The sequence below is a fragment of the Notolabrus celidotus genome, unplaced genomic scaffold (genome assembly GCF_009762535.1).
Source record: "Notolabrus celidotus isolate fNotCel1 unplaced genomic scaffold, fNotCel1.pri scaffold_186_arrow_ctg1, whole genome shotgun sequence".
In the NCBI taxonomy this organism is placed as follows: domain Eukaryota; kingdom Metazoa; phylum Chordata; class Actinopteri; order Labriformes; family Labridae; genus Notolabrus; species Notolabrus celidotus.
Genome location: NW_023260044.1, coordinates 43,411 through 51,263, shown reverse-complemented (window position 1 = coordinate 51,263; position 7,853 = coordinate 43,411).

Here is a 7,853-nt window from a genome sequence, read left to right as displayed (position 1 = left end):
AGCAACAAGCTGAGTCACTTCTCAGACCGCCTCCCTGCCGGTCTGGTCTCCATGGGGACCAGCATGTGTGTGTGTTTTGCTGAATCACGGGATGGACCTAAAGAAGCCGCTCGAATTCCATGAAGACCAAAGTGACCTTAAAGAAAGATATGAAGATGATGAAATGATGACTCCTTCACACTGCTCTGTTTCTGATCTGGTTCAGTCAGATATTTGGTTTCACATCTGTTCAGTGACATAATGAGGAACACTTTCTGGACCTGCTCGATGATTAAATGTAGTTCAGTGTGTTTGTAACGGGTTGTGATAAAGTGAGAAGACAAATATCATATTATAATGTCAAATGTTAATTTTTTAAAGCTCCTCTGGTGAGATCTTAATCGGTTATGACACATAATTTAAATTAGTGATGCCTCTTTAAGAGCTTTTAAAGCAAATAAGACTATTATGAATAAAACTGAATATTAAGACGTACCACTTTGTCCACAGGGGGGCGCCAAAATCAACACAAACCTTGAGTTCTTCACAGGAGCTTTAAAAAAGACAATCAGCTTGACGGTTGTGCTAGTAGATGATATCTGGAGCTGAACCCGCTCAAGACGGTAGAGATGACAGTGGACTTCAGGAGACGCCCCCCCCCCCCCCCACTCCCCCCCCTCACCATCCTGAACAGCACTGTGTCTACTGTGGACTCTTTCAGGTTCCTGGGATCCACTATTTCCCGGGACCTGAGGTGGACCTCCCACATAGACACAATCAGAAAAAAGGCCCAGCAGAGGATGTGCTTCCTGCGTCAGCTCAGGAAGTTCAACCTGCCCCAGGAGCTGCTGATCATGTTCTACACCTCCATCATCCAGTCTGTTCTGTGTACCTCCATCACTGTCTGGTTTGGCTCTGCAACCAAACTAGACAAACACAGACTGCAGCGGACTATAAGGACTGCAGAAAAAATCATCGGTGTCGACCTGCCCCCCCATCCAGGACTTGTACCGGTCCCGGGCCAGGAAACGGGCAGGTAGCATCACCGCTGACCCCTCACACCCTGGACACAAATTCTTCAAACTCCTCCCCTCCGGCAGGCGCTACAGATCACTGTGCGCCAAAACAACCCACCATAAGAACAGTTTCTTCCCCCAGGCTGTCACTCTGATGAACGCTAAACCATAACAGCGTCATACCTGTTGGATCAATACTCTCTGTAAATATACATGTAGATATACAATGCAACAATTCTCCAAGCAGAATTCCATATTTCTATTTTTTGTATTATTTAACTTCTATTTTATAATGTAAAACTACCTCTGCAACTCACCACTGCACTTTATCATATTATTTTAGCCTGTACATATTAGTCAAGCCTATTTGTTGTGTCTTTGTATTTGTAGCTGATGTTATTGTTATTATATTTTTTTATTTTATTTTTTATTGTAGTTCTTATTCTTATTCCTATTCTTATGCCTTGTACAAAGAGAGCACAGTTTACTAAAGTCAAATTCCTTGTGTGTTCAAGCATACTTGGCGAATAAAGCTGATTCTGATTCTGATTCTGATTCTGATGTTTAGTAAGATTATTTTTGTAAGTTACATGTCTACTTTGGCATATTTTCTTTGCATGACACGTTAATAGAAATTAAATCAAATCAAAATAACAAACTATTCCTTTCTACACAAAACATATCTACTTTAAAGCTCCTCTGATGAACTTCCTGTTTGGGTTGATTTTCATAACAAAAAAAATCTCACTTTGATTTCTTTCAACATCAAAAATGACAAAGAACCTTGAAAACCCCTCAGAAATTATACGGATATTTATAGGCGCGTATAAAGGTGAAAATACCAAAGGCACCATTGGCAAATTATATAAGAGCATCACCTCAATGAGCAAAAACTCAACAAATTATGTAAGGCAACGTTGGGAAAAAGAGACGGGGATGGAGATACCTGTGGAGGTGTGGCAACGTATCTGGGAGACTCAATGCACCTCCACTAATTCATTAACCTGGAGGGACTTTTGTTGGAAAAATTTGATTCGTTTTTTTATTATTAGACTCTTTCCACTGCAGCCTTGTAGTTCTGCAGGAATGAGACGTCTTCAGCTCTCAGCTCGTCCTCTGTGAATCTGATTGTCTCTGAAAGAGCTGCTATCTCTGTGTTCAGAGCATCAATCTTCTCCTTCATCACATGACTCTTCTGCTCCTCTTCATCCCTCAGAGCACAGATCCTGGCCTCCTCGTCCTCCTCTAGAAACTCTAGAAGCTTCTTAAACTGCTCTTTCATCCTCCTCTCTGTGTATCTCACCTGGACTTGAATGTGTTCTGCTGTTTGAACAGTTTTCTTTCACTCATTCAAACACTTCACTCTGTCCTCTAAAGCAGGGGTTCTTAAACCTTTTGGAGCCAGGGACCCCTTACAGGTGAGGAAATTGTCCATTATTATTTTTATTTTGGTATTGTCCACAGGTTCAACCTTTCTGGGAGAGGGTGGGACATTTAATATCAGAGATAATGGGCTTTGATATTGATGTGTCATTTATGTCTTTGTATTTTGGAATTACTCCTGAATGTCTGTGTAAAAGTGACCTCTACCTGTTGAAGATCTTCATGGCCGCGAGTAAAAAATGTATTACCAAATGCTGGCTTCAGAGAAACCCTCCCACCATAGAACTCTTCCTGGGCACGGTCAATTATCTACGCTCCATGGAAAAGATGACTTACACCCTCCGTCTACAAAAAGACAGGGGGGAAAGATACTGGATGAAATGGGACTCTTACCTACAGGAAAAGGACACAGATTAAGGGATTCTTTATTTTATCTTATTTTCCTTTCTATTTTTTTTCTTTTAGACGCTACCCGATATTGCTCTGATCCATGTGCCTGTGTATACGTATATACTTGATGTTAACTGACCTCACTTTGTGTTTCTCTTCTATATGTGTTTATTGTATTGAAAATGCTATAAAAATAAAAGTTATATAAAAAAAAAAATGACAAAGAAGAAATTTGTGGTTGGTGGTCTTGTTTGCTTTTGTAGGTATTTTTCAATAAAATATTTACGTCCAAAGTTACAATTTAAAATACGGACATGTAAAGATGTAAAATGTAAAGAGCACTCAAAATAGCCCAAACATTTGGATGTAAATAAGCCACGCCTCAAACAGGGCAATGGTAATGTTTTTAATTTCTTACTGTTGTCCCTTTAAGAGTCTCTGTGTGTTGTCTTTTAAGTTGTTTTGTATGTGATCATGATTAAATGTTTAATTTAGACTTTTGTTTTTATTTTCACTGTTTTGATGCTAGTTAGTTTGGTCTTTTATTTTGAAAATCTTTAACTTTAGTTGACTTTTTGTTGTATTTTGTGTCTTTACATGATGTTCAATATGGGATTCTTGACAGGGGTGTGACCTGAAAGGAGCAGAAGAAGTATTGTGTAATAAAACTTGAACCATCACACCATTTTAAAATATATATTCAGATTAAAAGATGAACAATCTCAACCATCCACAAGACAAACCATAAAGGTGTCAGTCACTGAGTTTGTGTCATTAACTAAACAACAACAACAACAAACTGGACACAACTACAGTAGAGTGGTTTTCAAAAACTAAATGCATTTCTTGTAAAACCTCGTTTTTATTTCTGTTTCAGTAAAAGTGATTATTTCTGTCAGTCTAGTTTTTGTGATTCTGTGAGTTTACAGAATCAATAATAATCTTCATCGTGTGTCTGAGGTAGTCAAGATCTGAATCTCAACAAAGAATCTTCTGCTGGGATTGAAAATGTAAAATACTTAATAAACATCTGATCATCCCAACTCTCTGAGAGCTGCCTGCTGTGTTACACTAAACAACAGTGACACCTGCTGGCCAGACGCAACAACTGCAGGGTGGGTTTATTAGTGTACAAGGCATTTTTTAAATATTAAAGGAATAGTAGTGAATTAGTAAAGAAACTTCTAAGAAAATATTCTAATATTTTAAATAGTTTAAAAAAAATGTTTTCAAATGCAGGCCAAAAGTTTTACAAAAAAAAATACTATTATATTATTAATAATATATATTTTTTATTTACTATTGTTTTTTATTTTATTTTTTCTTGTATCTTACTTAATTTTTATTATTAGAAGAATTGAATTTATTCATATTTTCCTGGTCGTTCTGACTTTATTATTATTATTATTATTATTATTATTATTATTATTATTATTATTATTATTATTATTATTATATGAGTGTAGAAAATATCAAAATCTTCACGTTCTCATACAGAACTGATGGATAATACTTAATTTCTTCATATTTAAATATGAAGTAGATATTATACAGAGACGTTTTAAAGAGACGACATACAGCCCACAAAGTTAAATTAATGCATGAAATAAAAATAATAGAAATAAGAGATTAAAGAAGTAAAAGACTAAAAAAGGTAAACATTAAAATTCAAGTCTGTGAGAGACTCAAGAGAATGGATCATTTATAGCTTGAGGAACACCTGTATGTTTTTTTATCCTTTAGTTCTTGTATGGCTTCAGCTATATTTCATAAACTGTCACATTAATAAATAATAACATTAAATAAAACTAAATGTGTCATAAATATTAAAACAGCGGAGTTTGGGTCCAGGATCACAGGACTGTAGGAGACCATCTTCCTCATCTTGTTCCAGATGTTGAAGCTCAGGTTGCCCAGGTGTTTGGCCTGGTCTATCAGAGCTCCTGAGACCAGCTCTGGATCCTCCAGCAGGGGACGCTGCTGGACTCTTTCCACTGCAGCCTTGTAGTTCTGCAGGAATGAGACGTCTTCAGCTCTCAGCTCGTCCTCTGTGACCCTGATTGTTTCTGAAAGAGCTGCTATCTCTGTGTTCAGAGCATCAATCTTCTCCTTCATCACAAGACTCTTCTGCTCCTCTTCATCCCTCAGAGCACAGATCCTGGCCTCCTCTTCCTCCTCTAGAAACTCTAGAAGCTTCTTAAACTGCTCTTTCATCCTCCTCTCTGTGTATCTCACCTGGACTTGAATGTGTTCTGCTGTTTGAACAGTTTTCTTTCACTCATTCAAACACTTCACTCTGTCCTCTAAAGCAGGGGTTCTTAAACCTTTTGGAGCCAGGGACCCCTTACAGGTGAGGAAATAGTCCAAGGACCCCCTCATAATTGTAACACAGATTAAACACATTAGTGATGTGTCATGATCAAAAGCTGCTGCTCTGAGAGTCGATGCTTTATAGTGAATCAGAAGAGCCGGCTCGCATCCAGAGAGAGCCGGCTCCTAGTTTGTTCCTTTCTCTGCTTAGCTCTCTCAGTGCTCAGCCCCAGCTCTGCTCACAGCAGGACTTTGTTTTGATTGGTCAGCATGGCGGCCATGCGGCCAATCACATGTGAGGATATAGGATACAGGTGATGGAGGGGAGGCTGTGTATCCTGGCTTCATCTGTTCCTTCAGAGAGGGTTAGGGTTAGGGTTCTTCTCGAAGACCGGGCAAAAACTAACTGAGAGGAGAAATCGGATCAGACCATCCAAGCTGAGGGATCTGATTTTTCTCAATGACAACCTGAGGACATTAATAATGTTTGATCCAGTTTGATTCTGGTTCTGTTTGCTTGAGTTTAGTTCTGGTTCTGTTTACTTGAGTTTGGTTCTGGTTCTGTTTGCTTGAGTTTAGTTCTGGTTCTGTTGCTTGAGTTTAGTTCTGGTTCTGTTTACTTGAGTTTGGTTCTGGTTCTGTTTGCTTGAGTTTAGTTCTGTTTGCTTGAGTTCGGTTCTGGTTCGGTTCTGGTTCGGTTCTGGTTCGATCCGGTTCTGGTTCCATCCGGTTCTGGTTCGGTTCTGGTTCGGTTCTGGTTCGGTTCTGGTTCGGTTCGGTTCTGGTTCGGTTCGGTTCTGGTTCGGTTCTGGTTCGGTTCTGGTTCGGTTCTGGTTCGGTTCTGGTTCTGGTTCGGTTTGCTTGAGAATGGTTCTGGTTAGGTTCTGGTTCGGTTCTGGTTCTGTTTGCTTGAGTATGGTTCTGGTTCAGTTTGCTTGAGTTTGGTTCTGGTTCTGTTTGCTCAAATTTTGTTCTGGTTCTGACCCTAGCCCTAACCTTAACCCGAATCATAACCCTCACCCTAATCCTAATCCTAATCCTAACCCCAACCTTAATCCTAACCCCCAACCCTAACCCCAACCCTAACCCTAATCCTAACCCCAACCCTAAACCTAATCCTAATCCTAACCCCAACCCTAACCCTAACCCTAACCCTAATCCTAACCCTAACCCTAACCCTAACCCTAATCCTAACCCTAACCCTAACCCTAATCCTAACCCCAACCCTAACCCTAATCCTAATCCTAACCCTAACCCTAATCCTAACCCTAACCCTAACCCTAACCCTAATCCTAACCCTAACCCTAACCCTAACCCCAACCCTAACCCTAACCCTAACCCTAATCCTAACCCCAACCCTAACCCTAACCCTAACCCTAATCCTAACCCTAACCCTAACCCTAATCCTAACCCTAACCCTAATCCTAACCCTAACCCCAACCCTAACCCTAACCCTAACCCTAATCCTAACCCTAACCCTAACCCTAACCCTAACCCTAATCCTAACCCTAACCCTAACCCCAACCCTAACCCTAACCCTAATCATAACCCTAACCCTAACCCTAACCCTAATTCTAACCCTAACCCTAATCCTAACCCTAACCCTAACCCTAATCATAACCCTGACCCTAATCCTAACCCCAACCCTAACCCTAACCCTAACCCTAATCATAACCCTAACCCTAACCCTAACCCTAACCCCAACCCTAACCCTAACCCTAACCCTAATCATAACCCTAACCCTAACCCTAACCCTAATCCTAACCCTAACCCTAACCCCAACCCTAACCCTAACCCTAATCATAACCCTAACCCTAACCCTAACCCTAATCCTAACCCTAACCCTAACCCTAATCCTAACCCTAACCCTAATCCTAACCCTAACCCTAATCATAACCCTAACCCTAATCCTAACCCCAACCCTAACCCTAACCCTAACCCTAACCCCAACCCTAACCCTAATCATAACCCTAACCCTAACCCTAATCCTAACCCCAACCCTAACCCTAACCCTAACCCTAATCCTAACCCTAACCCTAATCATAACCCTAACCCTAACCCTAACCCTAATCCTAACCCTAACCCTAACCCCAACCCTAACCCTAACCCTAACCCTAACCCTAACCCTAATCCTAACCCTAATCATAACCCTAACCCTAACCCTAATCCTAACCCTAACCCTAATCCTAACCCTAATCATAACCCTAACCCTAACCCTAATCCTAACCCCAACCCTAACCCTAACCCTAATCATAACCCTAACCCTAACCCTAACCCTAATCCTAACCCTAATCATAACCCTAACCCTAACCCTAACCCTAATCCTAACCCTAACCCTAATCCTAACCCTAATCATAACCCTAACCCTAACCCTAATCCTAACCCCAACCCTAACCCTAACCCTAATCATAACCCTAACCCTAACCCTAACCCTAATCCTAACCCCAACCCCATCCCTAACCCCAACCCTAACCCTAACCCTAATCATAACCCTAACCCTAACCCTAACCCTAATCCTAACCCCAACCCCATCCCTAACCCTAACCCTAATCATAACCCTAACCCTTATCCTAACCCTAATCATAACCCTAACCCTGATCCTAAGCCTAACCCTAACCCTAATCATAACGCAATAATAATCCTAATAAATAATATAATAATGATATTAATATATTGATTTATTGTTTTATATTCATATTTTTAATTAGAGGTAAATATACTGTATGTGGTTTAATTTAGCAGAGTAGCTCAACAGATGAAAAAGCATGGGCAGAC